Source organism: Mesocricetus auratus, unplaced genomic scaffold (genome assembly GCF_017639785.1).
Source record: "Mesocricetus auratus isolate SY011 unplaced genomic scaffold, BCM_Maur_2.0 Super-Scaffold_4256, whole genome shotgun sequence".
Taxonomy (NCBI): domain Eukaryota; kingdom Metazoa; phylum Chordata; class Mammalia; order Rodentia; family Cricetidae; genus Mesocricetus; species Mesocricetus auratus.
Window position 1 is genome coordinate 97,403,705 of NW_024429182.1, and position 22,725 is coordinate 97,426,429.

The following is a 22,725-nucleotide window of genomic DNA, read 5'->3' on the forward strand; positions in this document are numbered from 1 at the left end:
CCTGAGTTCAATTCCCAGCAACCACATGGTGGTTCACTACCATCTGTAATAAAATCTGGTGCCCTCTTCTGGCCCGCAGGGATACATGCAAACAGAACACTGTATACATGACAAATAAATAAATATTTTTTAAAAAAGAAAACTAGAGAGGTTACTCAGCAGCAAATAGTACTTTGTATTCTTGTGAAAGACCCAAGTTGGGATTCCAGCATCTACAGCAGGTAGCTCACAGCTGCTTCCAACTCCAGCTCCGGGGAATCTGACACTCTCTTCTGGGGACATGTGCACACACACAGTGGCTGAAAAGCAAGAAAAAAACACTGTGTATTGTTTTGTATCCCATACTGACCTCGAACTCATGGCCATCCTCCTGCCTCAGACTTTCCAGTACTGGGATCATGGGTGTATACCACCATGTTCAACTTAACTTGAACATTTGAGTATTAGTCTTATAGATGGTTGCTCAACTCGGGTATTTCTCATGAGTAGACTTCTGTGTTCTCAGGGGGAAGATGAGAGATAAAGTGTAACCCTCATTGCATCAGAGCAAAGCCACGTGCTATCAATGTGGCTGAGGTAGACTGTCAGGTTTCCTCAGAGAAAAGGAACCAAAAGGGGTTTGGAGTGCTGTGGTGGGAGTAGGGAGTGGGGGAGGGGAAGGGAGTGGGAGACACAGCTCAGTTGTTCGGATCTTGCCAGCACCCATGAAAGTCCCTGGTTTGATCTCCAGTTCTGAATTCAAATGGGTAATGCCTCTTAAACCAGCACCTATGAGGTGGGGACAGGAGGAGCAGAGGTTCAAGGTCATCCTGGGTTGCATAGTAAATTCAAAGCTTGCTTCAGCTGCTGGAAGCCATCTCAGAAAGGGGGCAGGCTTACTAAAATGATGTAGGCCAGAGTAGTGCTGGTGCACAGGGGTGCTAATAATAACTAGTGGGAGAACCCACAAAAAGTGAATCTCAAAAGGCAGCATTTGCATTCCAGGTTTAGCTGCCCCAACACAGCTTTTAAAGTTTTGGACTAATTTTGGCAGAGAAAGGATTTTGCAACGATATCCCCAGTAGAGCAGGCTATCTGCTGTAAGATTTCATTTCTTCTTCTTCTTCTCCTTCTCCTTTTCCTTCTTCTTTGTTTTGTTTTTCAAGACAGGGTTTCTCTGTAGCTTCCGAGCCTGTCCTGGAACTCGCTTGTAGACCAAGCTAGCCTAGAACTCACAGAGATCCTCCTGCTTCTGCCCCCCAAATACTGAGACTAAAGGCATGCACCAGCATACCCGGATGCAAATATATTATTTCTAGAGGTGGCACCCACACGACATGAAACTTGAAGTACATAGTTCAGAGGCATTTTCTACACACAGACACAAACATTGTACAACCGCTGTCTCTGTTTAGTTACAAAATATTTTTAAGAGTATTGATTTCTATTTTATACACATGAGTGTTTTACCTGCTTGTATGTCTATGTACCTGCCTGCATGGTGCCTGTGGAGGTCAAAAGACGGTGTTGAATCCCCTGTGGTTGTAGTCATGGTGTCGGTCTGGAAACCTACATCTTCTGGAAGAGCAACCAGTGTTCTTAACTTCTGAGCCATCTCTCCGGGACTCATTTTCACCATCATGAAGAACTCCAAACCCACCAACAGTCCCTCCTGTATCTTCTTTCTCTCAGCCCTTGGCAGCCACCAATTTTTTTTCTCTCTCTATGGATTATTCTGGATATTTCCTATAAGTGGAGGTTTTGTAATGAGACCTGTTTTTTGGGGGGCAGGTCTGGCTCCTTTCAGGTAGTGTAATGCTTTTGAGGGTCATCCATGAGGTGGCATGTACCTGTTCGTTCTTGCTGATGGCTACCATTCATTTTATATGCACCACATTTTGTTTATCCACTCATTGAGGAACATTTGGGTTCTCTCAATCCTTGGGCTATGTCAATAGTGCTGCTGTGAACATTCCTGTAAGAGTATTTGCTTAAGGATCTGGTTTCAGCTCTTTAGAAGGCTAGTAATGCGTGATCGGGTTCTTAAAGATGGGGCTGTTGCTCCAGAAACTTATTACACTCCCGTCATTGAGCACGGAACCTAGTCCTGCCAGAGGGAGTTCTGCCCCAGATCAAGTTCATGTTGACATCTGTCAATAGGACTGATAAAGACGCGGTGCACACATATCAAGGTCACAAGTGACAAGAAATCAGGAAAGAAAGTTAAGACTCACGATGCAAACATGTAAAGAGGGCCAGATGCAAATATCTATAAAGTGGGCAAAACATCAAATTGAGTCTTGTGTATAGTTTCTTTAGAAAGTTCTCCAAGCACAGGCGAGGAGGCAACTGGTGTATCTATCACTCTTGCTGTGACCAAACACCCTGCAGAAGCAAGTCAAGGAAAGAAAGGCTTGTTTTGGCTACAGTTTGAGGGTGCAGCCCACCCTAGAGGGAAAGTTACAGAGTTACGAGGAAATTGGTTACATGGTGTGCACAGTCAGGGAGCAAGCAATGTTGGGCTCTGCTCGGCTTCTCCACTCTGGGCCTCGAACCATGGGACGGTGCCACTGATATTCAGGCTTGGCCTTCTCCAGTTAAAGCTCTCTGGACGATCCCTCGAAGATGGTCACACCCAGAGGCGTGTGATTCTAAACCCAGTCAAGTTAACAGTGAAGCTTTCCCAGCTGACTTAACTACAAATAATGCCAAGAGGAGCCCAGGGTTCAAACTGAGCAGGCAGGGAGCCAGTGTGGGGCTGCCCTGAGGTATTGCAGGTGAGATGGAGAGAGAGGTCTCCCCCAAGCCGGTGTTCCTCACTGCACCACATGCCCCTGGATCTCCGGGACCTCTCTGACATCCAGAGTCCACTCTAAGTGAAGAGAAAATGAGCGTGCTACAGAGGCCTGGAAACCACATCTCGTGACCAGTAGGCAGGGTCTCTGCAGTCCAGGATCCATAGGGCTGGTCCTGAAGACAGGATTTCCCCAACCAGGACTCAGCTGTCACCATGAGTCTGAGTGTGCGGATTGAGTAGGAAAAAGACTCAAAAGGACATCAGGGTGCTTAAGTGACACTGAGAGGTAGCTGACTTGCATGTGTGTGGCTTTTCAGTGCTGAGAAACATGATTGGTAGGAGGAGAGGTGTAGAAAGATAAATGTAGTTGAGGTTATTTTTAAAAGATTTATTTATTTTATCTATGTGTATGAGTAGTTTGCCCACACGTATTTGTGTGCACCATGTATGTCTGGTGCCCAAGGATGTCAGAGGAGGTCATCAGACCCCTGGAGTTGGAGTTCCAGTTGGCTATGTGCCACCATGTGGATGCTGGGAACCTAGGTCCTCTGGAAGTACAGCCAGTGCTCTTAGTCTCTTGGTCAACTCTCTAGCCCTTTGGGGGTTAGCTTTGTCTCACCTTCACCCTCTCCCCTCCACTTCTTTCCTGAGAAGAGGCAGCTGAATCTCCACACAGGTAAGGGCTTGTAAGATAATGACAGGCTGGATAGAATATAATTAAAATTTAATTGTTGAGTAAAATGCAGGAATATGTAGCCCTGACTGGTCTGGAATTCACTATATATACCAGGCTGACCTCCAACTCAGAGAGATCTGCCTGCCTGTGTCTCCTGAGTACTGAGATAAAGTTTACATCCACACCTGGCCTTGATTTTTTTTTTTCGAGACAGGGTTTCTCTGTGGCTTTGGAGGCTGTCCTGGATCTCGCTTGGTAGTCCAGGCTGGTCTCAAATTTACAGAGATCCACCTGCCTCTGCCTCCCAAGTGCTGGGATTAAAGGCGTGTGCCACCAACGCCCGGCTGATTTTTCATTTTTATTTATGTAATAAACTCTTTTATTCGGGGGGGTTCAAGACAGGGTTTCTCTGTGATGTAGAGGATATCCTGGAACTAGCTCTTGTAGACCAGGCTGGTCTCAAACTCTCAGAGATCTGCCTGCCTCTGCCTCCTGAGGACTGGAATTAAAGGTGAGCGGCCCCACCACCCAGCTTGTAATAAACTCTTAGGCAAGAGGGCTATGCTGTCATTAAACTCACCATGTAGGTAAGGATGGACTTGAACCCCTGGTCCTCCACCTCCCTGGGGCTGGGATTCCAGGAGTGTGCCAGCATGTCTGCATGCTCCTAAAGCACCCTGCCTACTGAGCCACATTCTCCGTCCCACAACAACCCTAGCCTTGTTTACCCAAAAAAATCAGAACAGTGGAAATTTTAATTTCTAGTTTATACTTTTCAAGAGTTCTTTCAACAGTCAGATAAGAGCAACACAGTACTCCTTGTAAACTGCCTGAACCGCATGACCTGCGGGTTGCCGGAAGCCTGCCTGGCCGCTTCTGGCTGGGCACCGGCCCTTTCGTGTGGCTCCTTCAGCCCTCTTCTGCCTTCAGTGCGGCTCTCTCCTGGATCACACCATCAGTCCTGCTCCCAGCAGGCACTGGGAAGTTTTGGCAATCACGGGAGAGCCTGCTTGAAGAGCTTTGCAAAGAAAAGGTTCTGGAGTGAGAGAGTCACCCCCCTCCCCCATAGAAAGACCCAGGGGAAGCCACAGGACAGGTGCCGCCTGCACAGTTGGGCAATTGTAAGTTTCAGAGGCCTGTTCTCTCTCCACCACCGTGTGACTGCTGCAGGCTATCAGCCTGCAGGAGACTTATAGAGTCCTGGGGAGATGAGATGGGCTGTGTGTGTGACTCACACTGTCTCCAGAGGACACACAAGACTGCATATTTGCTGAACTCCTCTGTGGGACTGCACTGGACTAATCCTTCCTGTGCACAAAATCATTCTGTCCACTTACTGTGTGAGCAGAACAAAACCAAACAAACAAAAAAATGGGTCCAATAGGCATGGAGACACAGGCCTTAATCCCACCACCTGGGAGATAGAGGGAGAAGGAACAGGAGGTCAGTGTCATCCTTGGCTACATAGGGTGTCTGAGTTCAGCGAGGCCACATGAGATCCTGAGCTAAAAACAAAACAAACAAAACCCACGAACAAAATGAAGAAGAAAAGGAAAAGCCTGGTGTAGTGGCTCACCTATAATCTCCTCATTCAGGAAATGAAGGCAAAAGGATTGCCAGTAATTTGAGGCCACAGCTAGACCTACATAGTGAGTTTCAGGATAGCCTGTGCTACACAGTGAAAAAGGCGGGGGTGGAGGGGGAGCTAGTCATCTGAGGAGAGGTAACCTCAACTGAGAAATTGTCTCCATAAGATTGGGCTGTAGCCAATCCTGTAGAATGTTTTCTTAATTAGTGATTGACAGGGGAGGGCCCAGCCCATTGTGGGTGGTGCCATCCCTGGGCTGGCGGTCCTGGGTAAGAAAGCCGGCTGAGCAAGCCACAGGGAACAAGCCAGTAAACAGCACCTGTCTGTGGCCTCTGCATCAGCTCCTGCCTCCAGGTTCCTGCCCTGCTTGAGTTCCTGTCCATATGGAAGTCTAAGCCAAATAAACCCTTTCCTCCTCAAGGTGCATATGGCTGTGATGTTTCGTCACAGCCACAGCAACCCTAATGAGACAGTAGAGTATCTGGCAGGCATGAAGGCCTGGAGTAGACCTCCCAGCACCATATAAAACAAAGTGTGTTGGTCTTTACCTAAAATCCCAGCACCAGGGAGGGTCAAAAGCACAAGATCATCCATAGATACTTTTCAAGTCTGCGGCCAGCCTGGGATACACAAGACCCTGTCTCAAAAGGGGGAGGGGCAGATAAAAGAAAGGGAGAAAAAGAAAGGAGAAGCCCTGAGGCTCAGAAAAATCTAGTAGCAGGTTCCGCAGCTTGTGTGTGCAGGAGTCCTTACCACCTTTGGCTCGCTGTCTCGGAAGAGCTGACAACACTGCAGCTTCCTTCTTGTAAGTGGCCTTGCTGTGGCCCGCAGATGGTTAGGTAATAGTAATCCATGATGACACTGTAACCGTGGGTTCAGGGAAGTGACCTCCTGCTGACTTCTTACCTCTCAGGCATGGCAGAGTCCCTGCCCCACCCTCTCCCCTGGCTCCGGTGAGCTATTTTTCGCTCTGGGACAGAGAAAAGAGACCCTCATGGGAGTCACAGAACCTCAGGTCCAAGGTTGGCGGAGTTCCTATAGCTGAGAGCGTTTGTGACCAGGGCCTGAATGGCATGACTGCAGAGAGGCTCTCCAGCCCTTAGAGTCGAAGATGCTCCGAGTCTGAAACTACCAGATACTGACTGGGAAGGGACGATTGAGTTGGTGCCTCCATACTCCTAGAACCAGATGCTTTTAAAGCCTGGGCACATCCACTCAGTGTTAGGACTCCGAGCATCCTCACCTGGTGCCAAGAGTGAGTCTTGTGTTTGAGCAGCTCCCGGGGGACCTCTGGAGGTGGGAAGACAAGCCCTTTGCAGTCAGGACCTAGCTGTCTCTGAACTAAACTGAAACACTTTCTGGCTGTCTGGGTCAGGTGCTGGGAATACCAAGGGTAAAGACCAGTCCTGTCCTTGGATGGAAGTAGTTATATCCAGTCCCAGAGTGGGCAGGGATGCTACAGTAGGGAGACATACTGCAGAGTGCAGGAGCCAGGCCTACATCTGGGAACACATACACATATATTTTACAGAGCTGGTTTTGTGTTTTTTTTTCCCTTCCTAATACCAAGAAGGCTTCTATCAATCCATGGGACCCATATTCATGGCCCCAGAATGTCATTGAGTGTCCCACTGCCTGGGTCCAAATACACTGAGCCCTGACAGTCAGCATCAGTTGGAAGGTGTCAGGAGAATGGCAGCTGCTTCCTGGGGCCCATTAGGTAACTGGGAAGTCTTAGCCACCCATTTGTGGGCATTGAGTAACCACGGGGCCGCCAGAAGTTGCAAACTTTTTTCTGGACCACTCCCCATCTTCCTCTTTCAAGGTCAAGCTGGGGTCTGGGCGGGAGCCACAGCTGAATGACTGTTACTGGTTTAGCAGTTGCTCCCTCACCATCCCCCCCATTCTGCCCTGTCCTGGCTTTAGGGGACCCAGGCAGACAGATACAGGGTTCTGCCTTCCCGAGTTCTCAGCTTAGGCCTACACCTGCAGCAAAGGCAGGAGTCTAGACATTAGCTAACATCAGCCTGGCCTCGTTCTTCACGGACCCTCCTGTGTCCTGAACTTCTGTCACATCTTCTGTTATCTTCTGTGGCTCTGGCTGCCCTTCCTCCCCTCCAGACTGAGAGAAGGGGGAGACTGATGAATTTCCATCAGTTGGCACAGCGCCTGGTACTGAGATGCTCATCCAGTATTGCTGGCACTAGTAAACCCTTCAATTCCGCATCCTTAGCATCCATAGTTGTCTTCTTCCTTCGTGGCAGTCTTCATCAGCTCCCACATTCTACCTGGACTACTGAGCAGTCCGACTGGGCAACCTTCCACATCACTTCCATCCCACTTAACTCCACACTTCAGCCAGAGCGTTCATCCTGAAGGGCCCACCTGTCTCGCAGAGGCCTTCCTCCTCAGGCTCCCTGCCTCTCACCAAGGAGGACAAATGCACTGTTTATCAGCCCCAACCTGGATACCCAGTGGAGAAGTGAAGGAAGACAGGAAAAAACACAAAAGGTTGCAGTGGTGTCACATAAACGGAGATAAGAGAAGAGCCCAGGGCAAATTTTACGAGGAGGAAATTGCTGACTAGACACAGATGGGGAGAACTCACTACCTGCTCTCCCTGTGTCACGCTGGGTCTTTTCTCCCACCCCGCTGTACTTCAGGTACTTAAAGGACCAGGGCCATACCTAGTTCATCTTGGCATCCCAGAGACCTAGGGTAGGGCATGTCCCACGTAACCACTCAACTGATACTTGTTGAGGGAAAGAATCAGAGGGCGAAGTGAATTACGGAGAAGACAACCAGCAGTCCTGTAGTAGAGAAAACAGGTCTATTGTCAGTGCATACTTCCGTCCCAGGGACCCCACAGCAGTGCTGAACACACAGGCTTTTGACCAGACATTAATACATAGATTGATCTTCAAGTCAGTCAGAGAGGAAAAGACTGTGGAGTCTGAGGCCAGATACCATAGAATTCTAACTCAATCAGTTATTAGCTGTGTGATCTTAGACAAATTACATAACCTCTCTATGTCTCACTTTGTCATCTGTCACATGGGGATCATAATAGTACCTATCTTGCAAGTTTGTTATGTATGTAAATGTAGTTCATATATATTTGGAGTATACAATTTGCATACATATTATTAATGAGTGAATTCACACACAGGGCTGCTTAAGTGGCAGCTATTATGATGCTAGTGATGACGGCAATTCCTCTAATCTACCCCATCAGCCTCTCTCTTTCTATGTCTACACTGTCTAATGGTGGAATTGAGACATCGACCGTTATTAAGCAACACAGCACAGAGTTGAGAGGGTCAGGAGGTGGGGCCTGGTGGAGCTTTATTTCCTCCTGATCAAGAAAGGGTGAACAAAAATTACAATGGGGACTTGGAAAAGATCTCACAGCACAAGGAAGAAGAAAATCGTTCTGAAGTTTCCGATGAAAAGCTCATTATCCAGGAAATGACTTTATAAGAGACAAAATAAACCCCTCAGAATCATTTGTCATTCTGCAAGCAAACAGTCCAGGGAGCTTTGATGTGGTTATTTGCTGGGACTTCCCAAGAGGAAAACAGAATATGAACGGGCTGCTCACAGATATGGGAATGAGAATGGCCCCCAAAGGTATGAAAAGATGCTGGGGCTCACTCCAAGAGCAGTGAAACCACAGCTCCAGGGAGACAGGATTTTGCACATATCAGATTGGCAACGCTCCCAGGGTTAGTATCAAGAGCTTCAAGGCCCTGGGGACTCTACTTTGAGAAATTCACCCCTCCTTGTCTCCCTGAGATTTTTCTCCACTCCCACTGGCCCTGACTGGCTTAATTTAAGCCTGCAAAACTTCTCCCCATCCAGAGGGCAATCTGCAGATCTTCTGGGTTTCAAGCGACTTAATTAGTTCTAGTTTCCTCATCTGAAGCTGGGCAAGAATAGATTTTTGGAAAGCAGCTGACACAGAGGTATTGCCTTGGCAATTTGATAATAGGAAGTTCAATATATGTGCTTGACTAATCTGAAGATTTGTGTAATTACAAACTTGATTTCTGCTTTCCAAATCATTATATAAGATAAAAACAAGCCAGGTTGTAGTGGCACACATCTTTAATGCCAGCACTCGGGAGACAGGGGCAAGTGAATCTCTGAGTTTGAGTCCAGCCTGGTCTACAGAGCGAGTTCCAGGATAGCCAAGGCTACACAGAGAAACTCTGTCTTGAAAAATAAAAAAAGAAGAAGGTAGAAGCATGAAGAATCTAGAATACACAGCAAAGAACAATAATAAGAAACCCCCAAAACAATAAGTAAGCAAAATAGTGAAATGAAAGAGACCACATATGAAATAGACACACATAAGTGAGGGCAGAGATGACAGTATTATGGCTTGTTTGTTTGTTTGTTTGTTTTGAGACAGAGTTTCTCTAAGTTGACCAGGCTGGCCTTGAACTTGAGATCTTTCTGACTTGGTATTGTAAGCACCTAGAATGACAGATTTGTGCCACCATACCATGTATTCACACATCCCCAGGTTTGAGAAAAAATTCAAGTATCCTTTTCATTCTCACACTTGGGAGGCACAGACAGGAGGGTCAGAAATTCAAGATCATTCTTAGCTAAGTTGTGTGTGTTCAAGAGCAGCCTGAGCTACATGAGACCCTGGTTGGTTTTTTTGTTGTTGTTGTTTGTTTTTTAAGTGCAACTACAAGTATACTCCTTGGAAGAAATATTTATAATAATATAATACCCAACTATTATAACTATATATGTAAAAAGGCATGAAAGGGTATTAAGAAAACATGGGGAAAGAAGTGATTGTCTAACATGTATGAAGCTCTGGATTCAATGCCCAGTGCTGTAAGACTCCAAGAGCATAAGGGATCAGACATTCTGGAGTACAAAGACATTTCTGATTATGACTCAAATTCCTGAAATTATAAAAGAACAAATTGAGAAATGTAAACTAGATACGGGTTGAAGGGAATGGCCCCCATAAGGTCATATATTTGGACGCTTAGTCATCAGGAAGTGAAACTATTTGAAAGGACTAAGAGATGTGGCCTTGTTGAAGTAGGTGTGGCCTTGTGGAAGGAAGGGTGTCACCAAGGGTGGGCTTTGAGGTTTTCAAAAGAATATGTCAGACTTAGTTGCTTTCTCTCTTGGCCTGTGGACAAAGATGTAGCTCTCAGCTACTACTCTATAGACAGGTGTGCTGCCATGATGATAATGGACTAAACTACTGAAAATGTAAATAAGCCCTCTATTAAATGCTTTCTTTTCTAAGAGTTGGCTTGATCATGGTGTGTCTTCACAGCAATAGAACAGTGACGAAGACACCAGGGAGAATAAATGCTACAAACCCTGAGTAAGGTCTCAAGACACATGACAAACTGGGGGAAATGATTTTCAATTCAGTGGACAGACACAGGACTGTGTCTGTCATGAAGTTTTTCTGTATGAATTGGCACTTGAACAAAAAGTATGCATACAGTTTCTCATCACAGCATTGTTTGTATTAGAAAAAATGTCCATCAGTACAGTTAAATGCGTGATGATGCAGCTCTACAGTGGATCCCTACATGCCCCCAATATACTGATTTGGGTAGATCTTTAAAACACACTGTTGCCAGGTGTGGCAGTACATGGCGGGAAATCTCAGCGCTAGGGAGGCAGAGACAAGAGGACTGCAAGCTCTAGCCTGTGCCACATGCCGAGACTCCTGTGTCTCAAGTGTGGTGGGGACGATGGGTGTGGCTTGAAGCTGTAGCTCAGTTGGTAGAGTGCTTACCTCGTGCACATGAAGCTCTGGGTTTGGTTCCCAGCACAGAATAAACGAGGCATGGTGGTGCATGCCTATAATCCTAGAACTTGAAGGTGAAGGCAGGAGGCTCATAAGTTCAAGGTCATTTTCAGTTACCTGATGAGTTCCAGAAAAATAAAAATATATAAGACAAAGCTTTGGGAAAATATTACTCATTCAAATTTTTAGTTTTGAAAACTTATTTTTATTACTTTAAATTATTCATGGGTATTTGTCTGTATGGGTGGGTATGTGTGTGTGTGTGTGTGAAGGTGTCCAGAGAGATCAGAGGCATCACATTCACCTGGAGCTGAAGTTAGAGATGTTTGTGGGTTGCCTGATGTGGGTGCTTAGAACTAAACTTGGGTCCTTTGGAAGAACAATGAATACTCTTAACCACTGGACCATCTCCAGCCCCCATTCAAAATTTTATTTTATTTTAAAATTAGATCTGTGTAGATGGACATTTTTTCTGCATGTATGTATGTGCACCATGTGCATGCTTGGTACTGAAGGGATTCAGAAGAGGGCATTAGATCTCCTGGACCTCGAGTTAGGAATGGTTGTGAGACACCACATGACTGCTGGGAACCAAACTATGTTCCTCTACAAGAACAAGTACTCTTAACCACTGAGACTTCTCCCCAGTTCCTCATTCAAAACATAAAGAAACAAGCTAAATGGCATAAAAAGTTTATGTGACACAAAGACAGCTGGCTGGATAAGGGGGAACTCTTGAACCCCAAACTGATGGCTGAGAGACCAACAGGGGACCAATCCAGACTCCACAAATGCAGTGTCAGTGAGGACGCCTCAGAAATCTCTGGGGCCTTGGGTAGAAGATCGGTGTTTACCATGTCATATGAATGAACTTTAGGAGCCCATTCCACATGGAGGTCTCACCCTCCCTGGGAAATGGTGTGGGAACTGGGTGTGGGGCTGGGAAGGGGCTGGTTGAGGGGTAGGGGAGGAGGGGTGGGAGAGGGAGCTGGATTGACATGTGAAGCATGCATGTTTCTAATTTAAATAAAAATATATATTGGGGAAAAAACAAAAAACAAAACAAAAGTTTATGTGACAAAGCCCAGACAAAGCTAAATAAAAGCAAATGAAATAAACTAGGGACTGTCAATAGTGACTTAAAAACAATAATTGTGACAGTAGTTGGCACCCACTGGCAATACCAGCACTTAGGAAGTAGACTCAAGAGGATCAGACATTCAAGGCCAACTTGAACCTTGAACTCCCGTGAGACTAGCTAACACACACACACACACACACACACACACACACACATGCACACACGCATGCACGTGTGCGCACGTGTGCACGAGTGGATAGAGAAATGCTTTCAGCACTTGCTTACTGTTCTTGCAGAGGACTGGGGCTTGCTTCCCAGCACCCACACGGTGTGACTCACAATGCCTATAACTCCAGCTCCAGGGAATCCATCTCCCTTTTCTGGGCTCCTGTATGTACATGCACAGACACACTACGTAGACACACACAGAGAGAACATCTATATATTAAATATGTAGAATATCAAAATAACGAAAAGAAAATAGAATAGGCATTAAGGTACAAAGGTTAAGAATAAATATGGACATATATTAACCTAAAGTTATGTGTATGTTTCTTGTGTGTGTTTTAAATCTAAACTAATAAAATATAAGAAATAGACCTACAGCCGGGTTTTGGTGGCACACACCTTTAATACCAGCACTCAGGAGGCAGAGGCAGGCAGATCTCTGTGAGTTCGAGGCCAGCCTGGTCTACAGATCGAGTTCCAGTACAGCCTCCAAAACAATACAGAGAAACCCTGTCTCAAAAAAAAAAAAAAAAGGAAAGAAAGAAATGGACCTACTAAAACACACACACACACACACACACACACACACAAACACACACACACTATTCATGGAACAGGACCTATGAGATGACTCAGCAGGTAAATGTTTGCTGTGAAAGCCTGAAGACCTGAGCTGGATCCCCAGAGGCCACAGAGGACAGGAAGTACTAGGTCCTGAGAGTTGCCTCTGACCTCCCAGACTGTCCTTGACATATACACATCACACACACAACACGCCATAATAGTAAAGAAGGTAAAAAAGGATAAACTATCCATACATCACACAAAGAATAAATTCTAAAGACTAAAGTATATGCAAATTGTAGACTTAATCCTTCACAGGGGCTAGAGATATGGCTCAGAGGTAAAAACATGGACCTAGAACATGCTAGGCCCTGAGTTCAATCCCTAGTTTAAAAAGATCTTTGAAGTTGGGTGTGGTGGTGCATGCCTTTAATCCTAGCACCTGGAAGATAGAGTTCAAGATCAACCTGGTCTACACAGTGAGTTCCAGGAAAGCCAGGACTATGTGGAAAGTATAGAGAGATGCTGTTTTAAAAAAAAAAAAAAAAAAGGCTTCTAGGAGGCCTAGGTAATCTATTGAGCCCTGGGCAGCAGATCAGTACCCATCCCAAGTATACACATGGACTTTGGACTCCCATAGAACAATGTGAGGTGCACTCTCACCCTGAACTCTTGGGGAAGGGTCTAGGCCCTGCCCTATATGAAATGACAGACTATGGACACCCCCATGGAGGGCCTCACCCTCCCTGGGGGAATGAGGGGATAACGGGGGAGGGGGGATTGGGGGAGGGCACGGAAGGAGGGGAGGGAAAGGGAGAGGGACCTGGAACTGACTTGTGAAGCAACCTTGTTTCTTATCTAAATTTAAACTGGAAAATAAAAAAAAAAGAAAAAGAAAAAAAAAAAAGGCTTCTTTGCAAACTTTTTAACCCTCTTTCCCTACATACTATAGAAAAACCAGAACATCACAACACATCCAAACATTATTTCCACCAAACCCCACCGTGGCCCCCAGCATCCTGGGCATCTTCCATCCACCAACATGATTATCTATTATGACTTTATTGGGTTCAAGATGTTCTTGGACATTTACAAGATCTGGGACATCACGGACAGGCTGTGCCTGAAGAGGAGGGAAGGCAAGATGATGAGTAGGACAGAGGGCAAGGTGCAACCGTGCAACGTGATCATGGGTGGGAACTCCTCTGCCCAAGTTTCCTAAGAGCAACAATCGCCCGCGTTGATAGAGAGAGGAACCATAACTGCAGGAGATCAGCTTTGCAAAAGAAGCCTCAATTATGTGACAGTTGAGTCAGGTAGGCAAGGAGGCTCAGGTAAGGATGCTTGCCACCAAGTTTGAGGACCTGAGTACAATCCCTGGAGCCCACGTGAGGAGAGAAACCAGTTTCTGCAAGCTGTCATCTGATCTCCATGTGCCACGGTGGGTGTGAGTGTGGGTGTGTTTGTGTATGTGTCTTTGTGTGTATGACACATGTGTGGGGCTATCCATGGAGACTAGAAGGTGTGGGATCCCATGGAGCTGGAGTTAGTCACCCAGTGTGGGTGCTGAGTGTTGAATTTGGGTCCACGTCCTCTGGGAGAGCAGCGAGCACTCTTAACTGCTGAGCCATCTTTCTAGCCCTTTGAGTTGCTCTTGCAGAGGACCTGAGTTCAGTTCCTAGCCCCCACATCAAGTGGCTCATGACCATCTATAACTCTAGCTCCAGGAGATTTGATGCCTTTTTCTGGAATCCTAGGGCATCTGCACTCACACGTGCACATATTCACACAGGCACACACACACACATAAATTTAAGAACAACAAAAAGAAAGGAAAAATGTTAGCTGGGTGGTGGTGATGCAGGTTTTAATCCCAGCACTCGGGAGGCAGGAGGATCAGCTTCGATTGCAGGGTATGTAGAACAGCCAGGACTACACAGGGAAACCCTGTGGGGGAGGGGGGGAGAATGTTAAGAAAATGAGCAGTTACCTTGGCTCTGTCACCAGAGCCTTGTTCTTGAGTCCAGAAGTGAGTCTGGATTCAAAGGGGCATCTAGGACATTCTTAGGACATCTAGGTGACCAGGCTCTGACCAAGGACCAGACAGGTCTGTCTCACCAAAGTGCGAGGAGTAAGTATATCACGAAGGAAGAGCTTTCACCAAAGGTGCCCACTCATGACCCTTCATGACAAAAAGGGGTCCACACTTACAGGGTCCAATCCTGACTGGCTAGTCTCTAAGCTGGCATGGCCAGCTCCCTGGCCAGCTGTGACTATTTGGGCAAGGCAAGTTTTCAGGAGGCTGGGTTAAAAGGATGTGTTTGCAGCTGTTATGGGGTTTTGTTGTTGTTTATTTGTTTGTTTGTGTCAAGAGAGGGTCTCACTGTTCATCTCTGGCTGTCCTGAAACTAGCTCTTGTAGACCAGGCTGGTCTCGAACTCGCAGAGATCTGCCTGCCTCTGCCTCCAGAGTGCTAGGATTAAAAGTGTGCACCACGATGCCTGGCATTACAGATGTATTTTTAATTCCCAGTTGTAGATATGCCCTGGGATTCTATTTATGTCTGTGTTCGACTTTACTACAAAAACAGGAAATAGATGCCTTTACTCTGGGATCTAGTCTTAGCATCGGATTGTCCATTCTATCCTCATTTTGGGCAGGTCCAAACTGTGTCAGGTCATATCACATGAGGCCATGACTTACTACTGCTTTCATATCCATGCAGGGTAAGGACTTAAGTGCAGCCTAAGACATCTGCACTCTTCATTTATTTAGAATAGAGGCATTGTTGGGTGGTGGTGGCACACACCTTTAATCCCAGCACTTGGGAGGCAGAGGCAGGCTGATCTTTGTGAGTTTGAGACCAGCCTGGTCTACAAGAGTTAGTTCCAGGACAACCTCCAAAGTGACAGAGAAATCCTGTCTCAAAAAACAAAAAATAGAGGCAGTGTTTGAGCTGTTTATTATTTATTGTGTGTGTATGTGCGTATGCGTGCCTGCAAGCACAGACAAGCATGTACCTGCTCGTGTGCCTGCATTTGTATATGTGTATAACATGCTTACAGGGCCTGTGCAAATCAGAAGGGGTTACAGGCAGTTGTGAGCCTCCATGTAGGTGCTGGGAAGTAAGTGCTCTTAACCATGGAGCCGGCTCTCGTGCCCTGAGACATTGTTTTTTAGAAGGAAGCAAAGAATAACAAACAAATGAACATGGCAGCTTCAAGAATAAGGTGGGAGAACTATGGAGGATGACTCTTACATCAACTTCCGGTCTCTACATGCATGCTGACATATGTGCCTTCACATGGAAACATGAACACACACACACACACACACACAAATGGATAAAAATATTTTAAAAGTTAAAATTCAGTCACTAACTGGTTGTAGAATAATGATTAAAAGTGTGTGTGTGTGTGTGTGAGAGAGAGAGAGAGAGAATAAAACTGAATTTAGAAGGAAAAACACCATTTGAAAAGAACGATAATGAAATAGGAGGCAGACACGGTGACTTACACATCTATCCTTAGCATCTGGAAGACAGACAGGCAGGAGTGCTGCAAGTGTGAGGCCTGCCTGGTCTGCATTACCGATTCTGTGTTGCTCAGGACTACAGAATAACTCGTCTCAATAAATAAATACATAAGTAGATAAATAGAAGCAATAAGCATTCACTTCAAGAAACTCATAGAAAATGAACAGGAAATAAAACTAAAACCAACTAACAAAAGCTACTTCAAAGTAATGAGGAAGAAATCACCGAGTCCAAGGCGTTTCTTGGTAAATCAATAGTCCTGGCAAACAAACCTAGCCATTTAAATTTTATTTTTCTTATTTTATGTGTATGCGTGTTTTGCCTGCTTGTATGTCTGTACACCGTTCTTGGAGACCAGAAGAGAGTTGGAACCACTGGAGTTTCAGGTGGTTGTGGGTACTGGCAACCAAACTTGGGTCCCCCGGAAGAGCAGCCAGCCACTGAGCCATCTCTTCAACCCGTTTTGTTCATTTTTCAAACAGCGGTCTCTCTCTCTATAGTCAGACTAGCCTCAAATTTGCATTTTCTTACTCCCCGAGTGATGGGATTACAGGTGTGTGCCACCACACCCAGATGCCCTGGGAGTCTATTAATCTTGTTGGATAATGGCCTCTGTTGCTCTGGATCCGTTGTCATTGGAACTCAGGAACCAGAACGATTCAGGAAGTGTCTGTGGGAGCTTGGAGCAGGTTTCGCTGCTCCCTGTACTCTTGCCTCTGCTGCTTGCTTTCCACAGACAGACCGGTGCAGACCCCGCCCTGTAAGACTCAGCTCCAATGTGCCCCGCCTCCCGGTGGGGCTTTGTGGATGCAAACAACTAACAACTAACTGCAAAGCCAGCATGGGGTGAGCACTTGGAGACAGTGGGTAAATCCAACACTTGTGGCGCGGTGGATGGATGGGCGTGTTAATGGCTAGGTTAAACCCACCGGTGGAGGTGGAGGAGCGGTGACTGCTGGAGGATTTCAGCCCACAGTAAAGCCAGGGCAGGACACCGCAGGACGGGAAAAGCACGCACAAGCCCAAGGCTGTGTGTGTAAAAGCACCGAGGTGTGGGCAAGGGTGGGCTGCCCCGTGTGACAGCTGTGTGGGAGGCCGATGAGTAGTGGGGCGGGTGGCTGTTGAAGGGCATCAAGGAAAAGTCACAAAAGGCTTTGAAGGGCTATGTTTGTATGCTTCGGGGTGATGGGGAGTACAAAAGCCCGATTATGAGATTGCCACTGCCCTTAATGAGACAGGAGACCATGCAGTAGGTAACATGGGGCACACTGCCCGAGAGGCGTCTACCCCAGTGGAAGATTGGGTCTGGGGGCCTGGAACGGGGTGTTAGGGGCCCAGCCCCAGATCTCATTCCCATTTCCTGGCTCCTGCATGCCACCCTTCACCCCATCCCAACTAGGGAGGAACCAGGAGGTAGCTCGTGGCAGCTCCCTGGTTACTGTGTATAGCTTCTCTATGCTTCACTATGATTTCAGCCCAGCCCCCACAAGGCTTCCATGGCCCAGTCTTTGTGTCTGCACAATGGCTATCTTTGTCTTGAGCAGCCTCCTTCATCTCTGCTTGTCTCTCTGTCAATCCCCCAGTCTCCCCTCCGCCTCTCTGATCTTGGCTTCCCACACTGAGTCCTTGTACAACTTGCTTTTCTAACACAGGTTGAGTGCTTAAAAAGGAGAATAAAATTTTGGGGGCTGGAGAGATGGCTAAATGGTTGTGAATGCTTGCTGCTTTTCCAGAGGACTTGAGTTTGGTTCCTAGGATCCCCTTCAGGTTTCCAAACCACCTGTAATGCCAGCTGTAGGGCATCTGATACCTTCTTCTGGCCTCTGAAGACACTGCATTTAATGCCTATGTCACACACACACCTAAAAATAAAGGCTTTTTTTAAATAAAAAGAATCAAGATGTCCAGTATTAACAGTACTGATACTCTTTCAGGAGACCCAGGTTCGCTTCCTAGAGCCCACAAGGCTTACAACCATCTAACGAAGTCCCAGGGGCCCTGATGCTGTCTTCTGACATCCACCAGACACATATGTGGAGTCAAAACACCCACACACAGAAAACAAAATAAACCTTTAAGAAGAAACAAATTTGTCAGGCAGTGGTGATGGTACAAGCCTTTAATCCCAGCACTCTGGAGGCAGAGGCAGACGGATCTCGAGGCCAGCCTGGTCTACAGAGCAAGTTCCAGGACAGGTTCCAAAGCTACACAGAGAAACCCTGTCTCCAAAAACAAAAATCAAAGAGGAAGAGGAAGAAGAAGGAGGAAGAGGAGAAGGAGGAGGAGGAGGAGGATCAAATTCTTGTCAAGAATTCATCCACCAAAATGTCCTGTGTCCATGGGTTGGGTTGTGTGTGTAGGGTAGAGAGAGTTCAGTTCATACAGTGTTTGCTTTGCAAGCATCAGGACCTGGATTTGAGTCCCTGAATCCACGTGAACATGCTGGGCATGGTGACACATGCTTTGTGATCTCAGTGACTGGTGAGGCAGAGACAGGAAGATCTGCTGGGCTCACTGGCTGGCCAATGCAGCCTAACTGGTGAGCTCCAGGTCAGTGGGAAAGCCCCTGAGGATGGCACCTGGGGTGTTCGTAGTCCTCCATGTGCAAGCATACACATGTGTACACCCCCCACCCCGTGCACCTGTACACATACAATAAAACCCTGTTCAATCCTCGTGCAGTTCACTGAACCTCCTACTCATGTCTCCTCCCTTACGTTGCCTGACTAGATGGCTGCCTGGCTGCTGTTACCACATTTGACAGATGACAAAAGGAAGGCCTCAGGGCAGGGCTGGCTTTCTAGGTGTAAGAGCTGTACCATTAGTGCCTGTTTGGTTTGAGACAGGGTCACTTGATTACGCAGCCCTGGCTGCTCTGGAACTCACTGTCTAAGCCAGGCTGGCACTGAACTCACAGAGCTCCACCTGCTTCTGCCTCCCAGTTAAAAGTATGTGACACCATGTCTGCCCCAGTATTTAATACTTCTGCCATCATCTTAAAATTTTAATAGTTTTTTAACACAGGTCCACATTTTAATTTGTACAGGGTCTTTCAAATCAGGTAGCTGATCTTGCTTTAGGGGAGGTGGAAGGGACCTTTGCCAAGGCTTCCTGATTCTCAAGGGCCGCCTCTCTAGAGTGCCTGACTCCTGACAGCCAACAGCCAGAGCTCCCAAGATTCATTTGCCTTTCAAGCCCTGGTCCTGGTCAGGGAAACTTGAGGAGCACAGTCCCGAAGGTGGGAGGGAGGGAGAGGGAGAAAGAATAAGAGTAGGAGAAATGATCACTAAGGCTCATGCAGACATCTTGGAAGTCAGGAAGACAATCTGGATAGCCCAGCTCTGCCTAGGGAAGCTGCCAGGGTAGGCCCCAACATCAGGGCCCAGCCATGATCTAAGAAACATCAGGGCCCAGCCATGAACTCTCTTCAGGGCCTCCCCAAGCACATACAGCTCCAGGGTTAGGTCCACAACATACTTGCTGTATGAGCCTTGGTTTCCCTAAATATGCTATGGGAATGATAACGCTCACAGGGTCCTGGTGAGAATCAAGATACCTTAACACAGTAGCCAGCACAAAGAGGATGAGCTATAAAGAGTCCTTCTGGAGACTGATCATGTGACAGGGACATCCACCTTCAAAGAGTTCCTCATGGTAGGGGCAGGGGTTAGTGACCACCATGTGCTGAGAGGTACCATATGTGGAGGAGGTCTTAGAATATCAATGTTTAGACCAGGCGGTGGTGCCACATGATCAATGTTTGAGCCAGGCATGACTGTAATCCCAGCACTCTGGAGGCAGTGGCAGGCGGATCTTTGTGAGTTCGAGGCCAGCCTGGTCTACAGAGTGAGTTCTAGGACAGCCAGGGATACACAGGGATACACAGAAAAACCCTGTCTCGGAAAACTAAAAAAAAAAAGATCAGTGTTTGGGAGTTGAGAGGAAGGAGGCCAAACACGAGGAGCAGAGGGAGTGGCCAGCACCGGCAGGAGGTAAGCAAGGGTGAGGGTTCAGGGCTTTAGATTGCTTGGCTAAGCGGAGGTAGGAAGCAGAGAGGGAAAGACCTGGAATGGAGGCTGGGGAGCTGGGCTGCCTTGAAGGCGGTGGAAGCCCCCAAGAGAGTTTGAAGCAGGAAGTGTCAGTGAGGGGAGATAGAGGCACCCCTCAAGCAAAGACGGAGTGTTGGAGGGTTGGAGGCTAGGCCAGGCACTTCCCAACCCCCCACCACCGTTGTGGACTCTCAGAGCAGAGGGTTTTCTCAGGGGAGATGAGAGAAGTTAGAGAGAGAAGATGAGGATGCCTGCCAGGAGGCAAGTGCTTGCTCAGTGCCGGACAGACAGGAAGCCTCCTAATGTGAGGTGGACTGGGGAGCAGGGGTAGGGGCTTTGTCAGTCCCCTCCTGAACTGCTGCTACTAATGCAGTTGCCCCTGTGGCTTCACTACACCTCGCAGAGAGCATTACAGCTTCTGGGCTTTACCATTAACCTGCTATGGCTGCGAGGTTTCAGGGAGACGCCCTCGATGCTATTCTACCCTCCATGTGGTACTTACTGTGACTCACTGGGCTTCCATTTCCTGGCTGGATCAATACGGTCCTAATTCTTTCAGTCTTAAAGTAAGTAAAACTATGAAAGCTAAGGTGCTTAAGTTGGAGTAAGATGGTAGGGGGAACAGTGCGGGGGGATGAGAAATCTGCTGGTTTGGTGATCCACAAAATCTTATGTAGGAAAGTGTCAGGGAACCTCACCTCCCAGGCTCTGAGAGGGGACAGTCAGTCCTCTGACCTGGAAGCTCAGGGTGATGGGCAAGACATTGTGTGGAAAATCATATTGAGAGCCAAGCATGGTAGAACATGCCTACAATGCCAGCACTTAAGAGGCTGAGACCGGAGGACTGCTGTGAGTTTGAGGCCAGCCTGGCCTACGTAGGGAGATCCTAGCTAAACAAAAACAAAACAAACAAAAAATAAAGAAAACAGCAGAGAAAGGGAGAGACTGGGGCTCAGAAAGTAATCACAGAAAAGGTGAGGAAAGACTTGAGTCTGAATACAAGGCGGTGAGGTCCTCCCGAGCCTTTCATCTGTCCCTCAGGCATTGCTAGGTCACCTGACATGAAAGCTCAGACGTCATGTACCTCAGGGATGCCGTTTCTTTGGCCCTGAAGTAAAGTAATTGGACAAGAGCAAGCTCAAAGTCCAAGACTGGCCACTGACCACGCCGTGGATCTTCTAGAGACCGGGCTAAATCCTGGATCCCGGGGAAGCAGCAGGGACAACAGGAGAGGCCTGGTGCCTGAAAGGGAAACCAGGAAACACATCAGCTGGGCCTTCAATAACCAAAATACTCCCCTCACACTAGGACTCTAAAGTCTCTGGAAGTTGTCTGCACTCTCACAGAGAGGGTTAGACCAGGTGCCTTCCTGTCTCCTAAGTGGAGGCCCCGGGAGGCCGCAGAGGCTCAGCCACACAGCTCTGTGTGTTCACCCTTTCTCACTCTGGACAAGGCTGCAGCCAGCAGCACCCTTTCTGGGCCCCTCCTGGAGCTGGAAGCAGGGTTCTGGTCAGCTGATGTACATTTAACAAGGCCCACAGTCCTAGGGCAGAGGGCAAGCTCCCTGGCCACAGGGAAACGCCTGTCCTAAACTTGGCCATCCATTTAGCCCTAGGAAGACTCCCAGGATGGACAGTAGAAGGAGGATCATGAAAATTGCCCGCTCCATTTCACAGAAAATGAGTCCCCGCGTGGGACTGGAGGTAGTTCAAGGTCTCTCAGTACTAAAGCTGGCCTAGAACTTACAGATACCTGGGCCAGAAATGGAGGGTGCAGAACCTCGTGCACCCATCCATTCACGGACCAGCAGTTGAGAGATGGCTGGTGTCCTTGCCCTTTTGTGGTCAAACTAGGGCCGTGGCACAAATAGGGTTGGTGACGACAGAAGATCTGAAGGGCAAAGAGAAGAACTGAGGCAGTTCAAGATGGGAGGGCAAACAGAACAGGGACTTCAGGGCCCTGCTGGCAAGGAGAAGCGAGACCAAGAGCATATGGAGGTGGTAAAGGGGTAAAGACCCTTCCCGGAGCAGGTCCGGAGCAGGTCCTTCTGGAACCAAGATGGGCTAGGGCGGCAGCGGAGGGGAGGCTGCAGGTTAGCATAAAGGTCCACCTGTGGGCAGCGACAGGAACTATGCCAGCACCAAGCAAACCTTGTAAAATTTAGGTGGCTCTGAAAACCTCCCCTTTGATCCGGTGAGTGAGGCAGGTGGCCTCTGCCCAGCCGGAACGGTCGCCTCCCACCCCTCCCTGCTCAGAACCCGTTTCGGACACGCTGACCCCACCTCGGTGCAGCCAGGCGGCATCTCCAAGCCGGTGACAAACTGGAGGCATCTGTCCCGGACGACTCCAGCGTCTGCCCAGAGTCTGCCCCGCCCTTCTGCTTACCGCCTGGCCATGGGGTACGGAGCCAGGCGGGGTGGGGCGGGGACCG

The 22,725-nt window shown here is 47.8% G+C and overlaps 1 long non-coding RNA gene across 1 annotated transcript; it reads right to left on the bottom strand.

The window, feature by feature from the left end:
- Positions 1 to 151: 151 nt before the first annotated feature.
- On the bottom strand, positions 152 to 22,682 carry LOC110341643. The gene is made up of 4 exons (XR_002383614.2): positions 22,577 to 22,682; positions 21,379 to 21,536; positions 7,728 to 10,954; positions 152 to 299 (listed from the first exon to the last, which is right to left on the bottom strand). It is a non-coding gene; the product is annotated as an uncharacterized LOC110341643 (long non-coding RNA).
- Between the last annotated feature and the right edge of the window lie 43 nt (positions 22,683 to 22,725).